This window comes from Phyllostomus hastatus, unplaced genomic scaffold (assembly GCF_019186645.2).
Source record: "Phyllostomus hastatus isolate PE091 unplaced genomic scaffold, TTU_PhHast_1.1 phas_contig_17, whole genome shotgun sequence".
NCBI classification, from domain to species: Eukaryota; Metazoa; Chordata; class Mammalia; order Chiroptera; family Phyllostomidae; genus Phyllostomus; species Phyllostomus hastatus.
The window spans coordinates 20,975,333-20,989,390 of record NW_025333664.1 but is presented as its reverse complement, the minus strand read 5'-3'; the positions used below and the strand labels follow the sequence as shown (position 1 = coordinate 20,989,390).

The 14,058-nt window shown below is 48.0% G+C and overlaps 1 protein-coding gene across 2 annotated transcripts in view; it reads left to right on the top strand.

The window, feature by feature from the left end:
- Positions 1-5,622: 5,622 nt before the first annotated feature.
- The window catches only part of HCK (HCK proto-oncogene, Src family tyrosine kinase), a 32,905-nt gene continuing 24,469 nt past the window's right edge, over positions 5,623-14,058 (top strand). Inside the window, exon 1 of one of the 2 annotated variants that reach the window (XM_045833020.1) lies at positions 5,623-5,919. The gene's annotated coding sequence lies outside the window, so the exon portion shown is untranslated. The remainder of the gene's footprint in view (positions 5,920-14,058) is intronic. The other variant, XM_045833019.1, reaches the window with a different exon arrangement.

Here is a 14,058-nt window from a genome sequence, read left to right as displayed (position 1 = left end):
CGGTCAAGTGCACACCCAGAACCTTGACTCTTTTGATTCTCTAAAAATCCTCCCCAGCCTCAATTCTCTCTTGTCCGTGAAGTCTCTGATTTTTAAAAATTGACTTTATTTTTGGATAGTGCATGTCCCAGGTGGCTCGAAGTTCAAGAGTACAAAGGGTAGGCTAGAACTAGTAAGTCTCCCTCCCTCCTCTGTCTACACAATTCCCCTCCACGGGACTGTTTCAATGGAGACCACTTTGTGTGCCCATCCTGACTCAGCCCAGGCATGTGCTGGTAAATTCCCACACATGTTCATGCTCTTGTTCTATGCAAATAGTAAAATACACTAGGAGCTAATGTGTACCCAGCCTCGCACCCGCTTACCAGCTCGTTCCCTATTAGTACATACGGAGTTTCTTTATTCTTTTTAAAAACCGTTTTTGTTGAATTATAATTTACATAGCATACATTTGTCATTTAAAATGTACAATTAAGTGATTCTTAGTATATTCACAGAGTTGTGCAACCACTACCACAATAAATTTTAGGGCATTTTTATTACCACCACCACTGCCCAAAATTCACACCCATTAGCAGCCATTTCTTATTTCTTCCCAGCCCCCAGCCCTGGGCAACCACCAATCTACTTTCTGTTTCTGTAGACTTGGCTATTATGGACATTTCATATATGGAATCACACAATAGGTAGTCTTTTGTGACTGGTTTCCTTCATTTAACATAACAGTTTTAATGTTCGTCCATGCTGGAGCCTGGATCAGTACTTCAGCACTCTTTATAGTGAAATAACATCCCATTGGATGCATATCTCATGTTTTACCTATTCACTGATGAACATTAGAGTTGTTTCCACTTTTCGGTTATTAATGAACAATGCTACTATGAAGTTTTTACAAACAAATTTTTTAAAGATTTATTTATTTATTTTTAGAGAGGGAGAGGGAGCAAGAGAGAGAGAGAGAGAGAAACACCAGTGTGTGGTTGCTGGGGGGTTATGGCCTGCAACCCATGCATGTGCCCTGGCTGGGAATTGAACCTGCGATGCTTTGGTTAGCAGCCCAAGCTCAATCCACTGAGCTACGCCAGCCAGAGCCAAACAAAATTTTTTAAAGATTTATTTATTTTTAGAGAGAAAGGAAGGGAGGGAGAAAGAGGAGAGAAACATTGCTGTGTGAGATAAACATGGACTGGTTACCTCTCACAGGCCTTCAACCAGAGACCTGGCCCTCAACCCAGGCCCATGCGGGAAATTAAAATGGGTGAACCTTCAATCTGCACAGTGACACCCAGCCCGGTGAGCTGCTCCGGTCAGGGACACATACCAATTTTTGTGTAGACATATATTTTCCATTCTTTTGGGTATCAAGAGTGGGATTGCTGGGCCGTACGGTAAGTCTATGTTTAACCGCCAAAGTTTTCCAGTGGGCTGCGCTCTTTTGTATTCCCACCGGCTGCATATGAGGGTTCTAATTTCTTCATGTTCCCATCAACACAAATTATTATCAGTCTTTTTTAAAAGATTTTATTTATTTATTTTTAGAGAGAAGTGAAGGGAAGGAGAAAGAGAGGGAGAGAAATATTAATGTGTGGTTGCCCATAGTGTGCCCCCCACTGGACACCTGGCCTGCAACCCAGGCATGTGCCCTGACCAGGAATCAAACCAGTGACCCTTTGGTTCCCAGGCTGCTCTCAATCTAGTGAGCTACACCAGCCAGGGCTATTAACTGTCTTTTTTATTATAGCCATTCTAATAGATGTGAAGTAGCATCTCACTGTGGCTTTAATTTGTATTTCCCTAATGACTAATACATTAGGCATCTTTTCATGTGCTTATTAGCTGTTTGTATAGCTTCTTTAGATAAATGTCTACTCAGATCTTTTGCCTAATTTTCAATTATGTTGTCTTTTTATTATTGAGTTATGTTATTTATATACCCTGCATAACAGTTCCTTAACAGATCCATGATTTTCTCTCATTCTGTGAGCCATCTTTTCATTTTCTTGTCATTCACATCACAAGTTTTTAGTTCTGATCAAGTCCAGTTTATCTAGTTTCCCTTTGTCATCCGTGTCACATTGAAGAAAGTTTTGTCTAACTCAAGGTCATGAAGATTTCATTCTGAGAGTTTTGTAGTTTTAACTCACACATTTAGGTCTATAATCCACTTTGAGTTAATTCTTGCCAAGGGTGTGAGGTAGGGGGTCCAATGTCATTATTTCACATGGGAATGCCCACGTGTTCCAGCACCATTCATTGAAAGGACTGTTCTTTCCCTCATTGAATTGCCTTGGCAGCTTTATTGTGAAATTCAACTGACCATGAATGTGAGGGTTTAGTTTTGAACTCTCAGTTCTGTTCCATTGATCTCTATGTCTCTCCTTATGCTGGTATCATGCTGTCTTGATTACTGTGGCTTTGAAGTAAGTTTTGAAATTAGGAAGTGTGAGTCCTCCAACTTTATTTTACTTTTCCAAGATAGTTTTGGCTGTTCTGGGTTCCTTGCATTTCCATACGAATTTTAGGCTATGCTTGTTCATTATATACACATATATTTCTGGGGTTTTGATAGGAATTATGCCCATCAATTTGGAGAGTATCATCACCTGAACAATATTAAGTCTTCCAACCCATGAAGGGATGGATGTCTTTTCCATGAGATATTTTTTCCATCCCATGAGATGACTTTATTTTGGTCTTCTTAACTTTCTTTCAAGAATATTTCTTGTTGTCCTGGCTGGTGTGGCTCAGTGGATTGAGCATGGGACTGTGAACTGAAGGGTCTCCGGTTCGGTTCCCAGTCAGCGCACATGCCTGGGTCACAGGCCAGGTCCCCAGTGGGGGGTGCTCGGGAGGCAACCACATATTAATGTTTCTCTCCCTCTCTCCTTCCCTTCCCCTCTGTAAAAATAAATAAATAAAATCTTTTAAAAAAGAATATTTCTTGTTTAGTTTTCAGAGTACCTTGCATTTCTTTTAATTTATTTTTATTTTTGTATTGTTGTCTAAGTACAGTTGTCTCCATTTCCACACACACATACTACTTCCCCCACCCCAGTTGTCCCCACTTCCCACCCTTGATCCTGTCCCCCTCTGGTCTTATCCATGTGTTCTTTATACATGTTCCTGAAAACCCTTTCCCTTTCCCGCCCCCATTGTCCCCTCCCACCTCCCCTCTGTTTACTGTCAGTTTGCTCTAAATTTCAATGTTGTTCAATTTATTCTCAAGTATTTTGGGTTCTTTTTGGTGAAATTGTAAATGAAATTGTTTTCTTAACTTTATTTTCAGATTATTCACTGCTAGTGTTTAGAAATACAAGTAGTTTTTATGCATCCTTGTGTTTTTGACAAGTGCTTGGTACCCCATCATTGTATTATCATCATTTTCCCAATCCCCAACTGATGGATATTTAGGTTATTTCTAGTCCTTTCCTAATAAAACCAGTGCTGCTCTGCCTCTCCTTGCACATACTCATGAAGTCTCAGGCATTCCAATCTTTTCTCTCTCTCTGAGCTCCTACAATCGTCAGTTGCCACCACCCTGGCTACTGCCACCATCATCTTGCCCTTGGATGACTGTCTCAGGCTACTCACTGGGTTCACTGCTTCCCTCTGGCCCCTCCACTGCATTCTCCATCCAGCAGGGATCCCACTAAAACACAAGCCAGTGTGGTTTGCTCCTGTGCTCGAAACCCTCCAATGGCTCCTGTCTTGTGTCAATTAAAGCACACCGTCAATACCCAGACATTTATGGCCTCCCAATCTGGCCCCACTACCTCTCTCCGCTACTCTCCCAACCACCCACTGTGTTTCAGCTGCACTGGCCTCCTTACATTCCTCAGATAAACCAAGTGCAGTGGCACCTTTGCTATTACTATTCCTTCTGCTTTGAACACACTTCCCTCAGAGTATGGCCTGACTTACTCCCTCAATTCAGCAGGTCTCTGCTCCCTATGCCTTCTTTAGAGAGGTCATCCCTGACTGTCTCAAGTCACACCATCGCTCTTCTCCCACCCCACTCCCTCTCTCCTTGCCCTGCTTTATTTTTCTTATAATCTTTATCATACTTGAATGCAACATGTTAGTGATTCTCACAATGACTCACTGAGGTAAACACTATTATTATTTCCATTTGACAAACGAGGAAACTGAAGTCAGAGAGGTGGCATGATTTATGCAAGATCACTCAGCTGACACATCGTAGTGCCAGGGTTCCAACTCTAGTGTGACTCCAAAGATGCAGCATTCAGCACCACTTCTAGTGATCAGCCATATTCCCCGTGACAATGAGTGAATGAATGAATGAATGAATGAATAGACAAAACGCTTGCCACCCCAAATCCTGGTAAGGCAGTGTTTTAGGATAAAATTTGTAATTGTATAAATATTCTTCGATGCTAATACGTGGTGGTGGTTTACACAAGGGTATACCTTTACCAAAACTCATCAAGCTGAATATTTATAATGGTGAGTTTTATTTATAAAAAGCATTCCACATTAAACCTGATCGGAGCTTTGGGAACATGTACAAGGATATATATTGCAGCGTGACGTTAATAGCAAACAAACAAAAAAGGCAAGAGGAGGGGATGGTTGTTAACAGGATAATGTTTCAGCTATCCATGGTCCTTTGCCGCCACATCGGCAAACTTGTGGGAAAAGATATAGCTGACGCTGACGATGGCAAGTCTCAAGTTCCCAGAACCTGCATGTCTCTTTTTGGCGGCCGGACTTCTCGCATTTTCGAAGTCCTCTGAACTGCCTGGAAACCTGCCAGGAATGAGCCGGAGCGGTTCCTGCGGGTGAGAAGCTTTGCATGGGGTTTGAATGGCGCGGGGCCCCAGGAACGGAAACGAAGGACGCGGAGGGTTTGGGACGCCCCTGGGGAGGGGCGGGGCCAGAAGGACTAGTTCGGGAAAGGGCGGGGAGGGGGGGTGGCAGATCAGAGTGCGGGGGAGGGGCGACTACAGCTCAGTCAGAGCCGGGCTGGAATCCTTTGACGTCCGGACGGGGGCGAGTAGGGTCCCTGGAGGGCAGGGCTGGAATCTGGATGAATCTGTGGGTTAGGATCGTGAGGCGCGGAATCAGATCCCCTGGGAGCGAGGCTGGGATCCCTGAGGAGCGCGTCTGGAATTCCGGTGTTGGCGTTACAAATCTCGAGGGCGGGTTAAAGTCCTTTGAGGAGAGGGCTAGGATCCTTCCGTTGTCCGGATTAGAATTCTAGCGGCAGGATCAGAAACCTCCGGTGGGCGAGGTTAAAGACCCTTCGAATGTGGGATTCAAAATCATTTGGAGCAGAGTTAGGACCTTGGGAGGAGGAGGTGGGATTGTTAGGGTTCTTGCGGGGGAGGGGGCATTAAAACCCTGGGGGTGGGGTTTAGACCCTTTGGGGACCAGGTGAGAGGAATTAGAATTCATTAGGAGAGGTGTTGGGATCTTTGGGGGAGAGGTTAAAATTCTTGGGGGCGGGGTTAGCCATCAAGGACTACGGGGGAATCCTTGGGGACTGGGTTAGAAGTCTCGGGTGGGTGGTGTTCAATCCTCAGGTGGGAGGGATTAGGATCCCTGGGGGCGGGGTTAGAACCTTTAGGGGGCGGGGTTAGCATGATTCGGGGCGGGGTTAGAATCGCTCCCGGCGCGGCTGAGGCTCCCAGATGGCCTGTGGCGTCCCAGGTTCTGTCCCTGGCGGACCGCCCAGGCACAGAGGCTAGCGGGAGCCGGGCTCGGACGGTTCAACTCCAGGGAAGCTTTAAGAGACTCGCGGCACGGAAGCCCCTCGGAGGGCCGCGCTAGCCGCTTCTTCACAGTCAGTCCTTTTTCCTCCGGGTACCGGCGCCCCGGGACTCCGGGGGCTGCTGAGCTGGGGGGGCGCTCGAGCTGCGAGGATCCGGGCAGCCCGCGGGACCAGGAGCGGGCGCCCAGGTGAGTGTCGGGGACGGGGAGACCCGGGACCCCGGCCCGCGAGGTCGTCCGAGGGTCTCCGGGCTGTGGCAGGGCAGGCTGCGGTGCAGCGGAGAGGGACCGTCGGGGGAGCGGCGGACAGGCCGCGGGATGAGGGGCGGACCCGGGAAGCGAGCATCCAGCTGAGGGGCGGCATTGCTTAGCGGCCACCCTGGGAACGCTGGAACGCAGGGTCAGCTCTGGCCGCGAGTGCTGGAGCTGCAGCTTCTCTGGGCCGTCCAGGTTCCCCTTCTGCAAAAGAAGAAGAAAAAAAAACGAGAAGGAAGGGATGGGGCTTCACGAAGCCCGGGAGGGGAAGCCCTTACATGTTCCTGGTGGGGGTTGGGGACGAGTCACGGCGGGTTGGCAGCGGTGTGGGGAAGGGGCAGCTGGTCGTAGGCGTGACACGCGAGCCACACCCTGGCGGGGCTGCAGCTGAGAACCCTCGCTGCGCTCCCTTCTCCTCCGCGGCGCCCCATCCCTCCCAGGTGTAGGTCAAACCCCAAAACCTCATGGACTGACCTGACCGCAGGGTGACCTACCTCTTCACTTTGCGTGACACAGTGGGCAGTGCTCTCTTTTCTGAATTCCAGTGTCCTCATCTGTCAAATGGGGCTATTGATTCTCTCTTCCAAGGCTGCAGCGAGCTAGTCTGTCAGAGGTCCTGGAGGTGAGACAGTTTCCTGTCCTGGTTAAGGAAGGGGGCTTCTCGGAGCAACCTGCCTGTGGGGCTTGGGGCAGGGAGTTTGGCTTTTCAGCGCCTCCATTTCCAGAACTATGGGATGGGGATGATAATAACAGTGGCTCTCCTTCACGGGGCTGTTTTGAAGATTGGACTGAGTTACTGAAGGAAAGTTCTTCGAGCACTGCCTGACAAACGTACATGCTTAATAATATTAACTACCACACGGGCATAGCTCTTACGGTGTAGCCCTGTGGTTCTCAACTTTAGTGGTACATCAGAATCACCCGGAAGGCTTGTTAAAACAGATTTCTGGGCCCTGATCCCAGGGGTTCTCATTCAGTAGGTCTGATGTAGGACCCCAAGAATTTGCATTTCTAATACGTTCCCTGGGGACCCTGATGCTGCTGGTCCAGGGACCACACTCTGAGAACCGCTGGTGTAAGCTGTGAACCACGCAGAGAAAAGACTCAATAAATACCAGTTCCCTTATCCTGTGGCTTTCTCTTCACTGTTTTTTGGCACGGGGGTGGGGAGCTTAAAATACAGAAAAGTGAAAAGAGTAATAGAGCAAATATCCCAGGGACCCACCACCCAGAATTAACAATGGTAGCGTTTTGTCATGTTTGCTTCAGATTTTTTAAAAACTACAACTGCTGAAAGTAAAAGATAAAATCAAAGCCCCCCACCCGCCTTGTTCGTATCCCTCTCAGTTCTGTCTCTTTCGCTCCCCAGAGGCAACCACGGTCAGGAAGTACAGTTCTTCCCGTCTTTTCCTTTGTAAATGTATTGCATATACACTGGGTGCATAAAACAATACACAGAATTGCTTTCTGTAGTTTCAAGAGCTATATAAATGCTGTGAGATTCTACTGCAATCTTCCTTTTCACCCCCCTTCGTATCATTAAGTTGCCAGGATGAAAGAGAGAAGTCTAGTTCATCCCTTCTAAGTGGGGTGTCCCAGCAGGTGACCTCCCTGCCTTAGGCATCTTCCCCTGCTGATAAACGTTCAGGTTGTCCCAAGTGTTCGCTACAACAAACGATAATGCCGGGACTGTGCATCCTTGGGCACGTGGGCAGGTATTTCTTGGGGAAAACACTGAGAGCTGGATGGTCCTCCAGAAAGGGCTCCTGTGGCCCTCTCCTTTTGTGCGAGAGGAGGACTGAGACCTGGAATAGTCGCCCAGGGGGTCTGGGGCAGAGAAGAGAGGAGACTGTAGCTCTGCTGAACTCCCAGCTCTCTCTAGACCCAGGGCCGCTGTTCCGAGTCCCCTGTTCACCCCTGCAGGCTCTTCATCCACCTCCATTGTGCCTGACACTTAGGAGATGCTCGAACCGTGGAAGCACGATATTTTTTAATTTGGATAACAGTTTATTTTTATGTAATCTTCTTTTCTGTGTACTTTTAATTTAACATAACTAGCAAAATGCTGCACATACAATTTTTATCCTACTTGCTCACTTAGGATTACATTGTAAGCATTTTTCCATGTTATGAAAACATCCTGGAATTTTTAGGGCTGCATAATATTCCACTATTTGGATGAATCACATTTTGTTTGAACTTCTTAGCAAAGCGCTTTTATGTAGTAATATTTTTAAATACAACTTACATAACATAAAATTAACTACAGTCATACCTCAGTACTTGTTGTCTTCAGAACTCATCAAACCCTGTATTCATTACATTTTGAGGGAAAAAAAATGGGACTTGTCGCACTTGCTAGAACTTGTGTGAGTCACAACACTGCCCCCAAAGAGAAAATGCTGCATTGTTCGGGACTCATCAGTTCCAGCACTGGTCACGGATTCCTGAACAAGTTAGCGATGTGTACCGAGGTACCCCTGTATTTTAAAGTGGGCAAATCAGTGGCATTTCATACATTCATAGTGTTATACAACCACCACATTTACAGAGTTCCAAAACATTTCATCCCCCCAAGTGAAACACCATACCCATGAAGCAGTTACTCCTGTGCTTTCCATTCCCAGCTCTTGGCAACTACCTACTTGCTTTTAGTTTCTGTGGATTAACATCTTTTGGACACTTCCTATCAATGGTATTAGACAAACATGACCTTTGGTGTCTGGCTTCTTCACTTGACATAACATGTTCAAAGTGCAGCCACACTGTAGTGTGTATCAATATGTCATTTCACCTTGTGGCTGAATACCATTTCATTGCATGCATAGGGCACATTCTGTTTACCCGTTCATCTGTAGATGGAGATTTGCATTGTTCCCACCTTTTGGCTGGTGTGTTTATGCTGCCATAACCATGCACACACATGTATTTGATTAAGCACCTGTTTCTGTTCCCTTGGGTAGAAACCTAGGACTGGAATTGCTGGATCATATAGTAATTGCACACTTAATTTTCTGAGGAATCTCCAAATTGTTTTCCTCCATTTTACAGTCCCATCAGCAGTATAGAAGGGTTCCAGGTTCTCCACATCCTCGTCAACACTCACTGTTTTCCTTTTAAAAACATCATCATCATCATTATTATAGGCTTCCCAGTGAGTGTGGAAAACATAAACCTTAATCTCACCCCAAGCCAGCAGGCTGCTGTCTGGAGCCACTGCCCCAGAGATAGAGGAGAAAGTTATTTCCATTCAGAGGACTGGCCAGGGCTGGACTTCAGACTCTTCTAGAAAGTAAACCCCACCTGGGCACAGATATGCTGTCCCCTGAACCACTGTGTCTTTAACACCCAGCTCCTGGCAAAGAATAGGTGCTCAAAAACACTGAGTGTAGGAATTTTAAACAACCTCTCCCGCCCCTTGCCTGAGAGGTGTATTTCACCCAATCCTACACAGCGATTCTTTTTAATTAGTTGCTAACATTTGAAGTGGAGACAGCAGTCATAAATAAACCTGGCTTTCTGTCTTCTCTTGGAAACCTGGAAAGGTTAGCAGTCCTAGGACTGGGACCTCTGTCGCCCGTGCTTCTCTGTTACTTGCTCATGACAGCATTGGTAAAGCTGAGAGGGGGCTGCCCGGTTTGCCCCGCCCTTGCCTGTACCACTCTCCTCAAGTGGATGGCCCTGGGGGCTCCCACAGACATTCGGGTCTTTAAGCCCCGCCCCCCCAGTCATAGGAGGCTTCCCTTTAAAAAAAAAAAGTTTGTTTATTTATTTATTTATTTGGTTCATTAGTTAATAGAGAGGGGGGAAGGAACGGAGAAAGAGAAGGAGAGAAACATCAGTGTGAGAGAGAAATATCTGTTGGTTGCCTCCCGCATGTACTCTGACTGGGGACCGAACCCACAACCAACCCAGGCATGCTCCCTGACCAGGAATCAAACCAGCAACCTTTTGCCTCCTATGCCGATGCCCAACCAACTGAACCATACTGGTCAGGTCAAGGCTTCCCTTTTTATAGAAAAGGAACATCATGCCCAGAAAGAGTTAGCAACTTTCCCAAAGCCACACAGCTAGTTAGTGATACAATCTCTCCTAGCCTCCATCTTTCTCAACAAACCCCCACAATACTTTGATCTTCACCCCGCTTCTCCAGTTTTCTCCAGCCCAGGACTGAAAGGTCCAGGGGACTCTCGGAGGCATAGGTAATGATGCAGAAGATACCCTTGCTTGAATGTAAAATGTGCCTTTGTTCTTGGCCAGTGTCTGTGGCCACACATGCTGCACCCTCTGCTTGTCACTGCACCCTCTGGATGGCACTTGAATTTCTAATTCTGCCCTAGGACACCTGCCCGCACACCCACCAGCACCCTGAAATCCTTTGGCCCAGGAGACTGAGGTACAGCCAATTGGATAGGAGGCCCTCCCACACTGCTACCAGAAAATTGGAGACCAGTAGACAGAGCACAGAAGACTTGAGTTCGAGTGCCCTCGTTGCCTCATACAAGTTGTGATGCACTGGGCAGTTTCCTTCCCTCTCTGAGTCTTGGTTTTCTCACCTGACAAATGGGAACATGAAGGCACTACCTTACAATTCATGCAGTACAATTCCTTTGATGTTAATACACAAAAAAACATACTCCATGGTTTCCATGGCTCTATGTGCCTAAGCTTGCCTTTCCCCAGAAGCAGAGCCTAGCAAAGACTTCAGATGCATTTACCATTTAGTTTATTTGGGAACTGATCCTAGAAAACCCTGGTAGGGGAATGGGGAAGCAAGACAGAGACAGAAGGCAGCCCACAGAGTGGCGTGTTATCAGGACAGTCACCCCTGTGGGTACCTGGAGCTCAGTTTCGCTAGGAACCCTGGAAGGCCGTGAACAAGCCCAAGAGGTGAGGGAACAGCTCCTGTCAATCACTGGTTGAGGGCTCTTCCCCGGAGGTGGGGAGTGATGTCTCTCTAGCACTTCAGCTTGCCAAACTCATGGGCACAGCAGGTAACAGTGGCCACAGAAAAGTCTCCTGGGCAAAGAGATACAGACCCTGGCAGCTGGGAGTCCAGTAAGAGTGGTCCAAAATGGGAAAGGGCAGAGCGATGGGTGGGCTACAGGCAGCACCTGCTTTAATGAGCAGGTGTGGAAGTGCGGGGCAGAGGCTACCTGGAGGGGGAGAGCTTGGCCATGGAGGCCAGTGCAGGGAGGAATCCAAGGGTGCCTTAGAGCTTGGCCATGGAGGCCAGTGCAGGGAGGAATCCAAGGGTGCCTTAGGTTTGTCTGTAATGTTTTCATTTTTAACAAGGATGATGTGCTGTTCTGCTAGGTGATGAAAGCTAATTTTAAAAACAATGTATCCTCATGCCCTGGCTGGCAGAGCTCAGTGGATTGAGCACGGGCTGCGAACCAAAGTGTCGCAGGTTCGATTGCCAGTCAGGGTACATGCCTGGGTTGCAGGCCATGACATCCAGCAACCGCACATTGATGTCTCTCTCTCTCTCTCTCTCTCCCCCCTTCCCTCTCTATAAATAAAATAAATAAATCAATCTTAAAAACAAACAAACAATGCATCCTCTCCAAACAATAAAAGAAATTGAGGCTTTATTACTTTTCAACTATTAAAAAAGGGTCAGCGCATTTGTTATTGTGGCTATGAGCTTTCCCTTGGCAGGGGGACAGATTGGGGGACAGCTGACCTTGGAACATGGAGGGAGGTTAGAGTGAAAAGTTGCCCCTGGGGCAAACTGGCCACAATACTGGCCAGACAACTGTCCCCTGTCTGCAGGGGACAACCTCCATGCAGATCAAGTCAGGGAGAGACTTTGTTCTTCTCCAAGCATAGAGGAATAAACACAGACAGCTGTTCTCCATTTAAACAGGGAAAACTGGGGCCCCAGAAGCTAAGGAGACTTCATTCAATTATTCAAGAATTTATTGAGCATCTACTATACCCTAGTAAGACTGTATCTCAGAAAGACAGGGATACAGCAGTGTAGAAAACAAGCCATTACCCCCATCTATCTCACAACCTATGGGGGAAGGAGAGATGATAAACAAATCTATAGGTAATATATTAGGTACATTAGTTCAGGTCCTTTGAGAGGCAGACTCTCAGAGATATTAAATATACAAGAAATTTACTGAAGGGGATGCCTGTGGGAGAAACGAGGAGAGGCTGGGAGAGCTGTCACATGGCCGGGCTCATCTGACTCCACAGGAAGAAGAAAGGGAAGATGGAAGTGTCTTAGACTCAGGCAGCCTGAGAAGGCTGCCAGGGAGCCCTTAGCCAAAGCCTCCCGTCACAGGTCCCCCTGGCCGGGGCCTGCCTCAGTATCCCTGCGACACTCAGCCATCGGCTGGGAGCAGCCCATGGCAGCCGTGCTGGACCTCACAGCACCGCAGCTGGGGCCACCGGTCAGTTCCACTCTCTGCAGAAGCAGATGAGACCAGAGAGGCCCATCCTGGTGGTCACCACGTTAGGTGGTGGTTAAAGCCATGAAGGATACAGCTGGTGAGAGGCTAGAAAGTGAAAGAAGCCATGGGCGGGTGCTCCTATATCAGCCAGGGCGATGAGGAAAGACCTCTCTGAGAGACTGAGGTCCGCGAAGAGGCCTGCGTGAAGACCACTGCAGAAAGCAGTGCGTGCAATGGCCCTGGGGTGAGAGGGTGGTTGGGGAGTTGCAGGGTAGCAAAAGGCTAGTGTGGCTGGAGTGGAAGGATCTGGAGAGGGCCAGTAGGAGACAGGACTGTGAGGCTGAGCCTCACCAGCCACAGAGGGAACTTGGGCTTTCATTCCAAGTGAGATGGGAGCCCCAGGAGGTTTTGAGCGGAGCTGGAATGTGACCTGGTTTAGATTTTAAAAGGCTTACTTGCTTATCTGCAAAAGGCAGAACGAGGATCCCAACCCAAGTCTTTCTGACTTCAGATCCCATTCTACATTTGTTCCCAAACTTCCCTGCTGATTTCTCAGGAAGTTCACAACTGCCCTTGAATTCCGGAGTTGGCCAGGTGACCCAGAGATAACATGGAACATGCTAAGAATTTACTTCATGTTTGAAACAAGTCACTGGGACATGGGCATCTTGGGGCTAACCCTCCAGTGGAGTCAGGCGAACGCCCAGAGGCCCCGAGTTCGAGTTCCTCTTCAGGGTGTTGCTGTCACTTGCTGTTGTGACACACAGTACGACATCACTCCCCCTCTCTGGGACTGCTGCTCCCACCTGAGTAATGGAGGTCTCTCCAGTCCCTTCCTGTTTGCAGAGTCAGGGTTTTCAGCTCTTTGGTCAGAAAGAAGCTGAGGGTCAGAAAAGGGGAGAGAGGAGGAAGGCAGGGGTGACCCCAAATGTCCATTAGGGACAACAGTCACTTGGGGGTTTGGGGTGTTCATTCGGAAGACAGAGAACCTGAAGAGAGGGAGCTGTAGGACTCTAAGCCCATGGGAACTCCTCAGGAATTTGGCCCTTGACAGGGAAGACTCACCCCCACCCCCAAGGCTGAGCTGTTCTGAGAAGATAAAGTTCCTCTAACTCGACGGTCTTGAGCCATGAGCCTCTAGCCGTCTGCCTTTCTGAGCTTCCTCTTTGGGTTCCTCGTCCCACATTCCCCTCCCCACCCCACCGCCCTGCAGTCTCTGAGGCTGACCCCAGTGGAAGATGAGAGGCAGGAGAACTGGGTTCTCATTCTACTTCCTACTAACCACCTGGGAACTCTCTCTGCATGGGCCTCCATTTCCCCATCTGAAAAATGGGCTCATAATTCTGGCCGTCCTGACTTCAGCCGTGTACAGTAAGGCTTGTAGAGGGTTGAAGATAATACATTCACTCCACAAAGGTATAGGGAGGGCCTAATACATGCCAGACACTTTTTAGGCATGGCTTCAGTGCCATCAGCTTTATGAGGCTCCTATTCCGTACATCCTCACCGACTCTAATGGCTCTCATACCCTCTACTTCTCTTCTATCAGAGCATGCTATCAAGGAAGTCTTTGCCACACCCTGGTCAGATAGCTCAGTGGGTTAGAGCGTCATCCTGATATGACGAGGTTGTAAGCTTGATCCCTGGTCAGGGCACATAGAAGAATCAA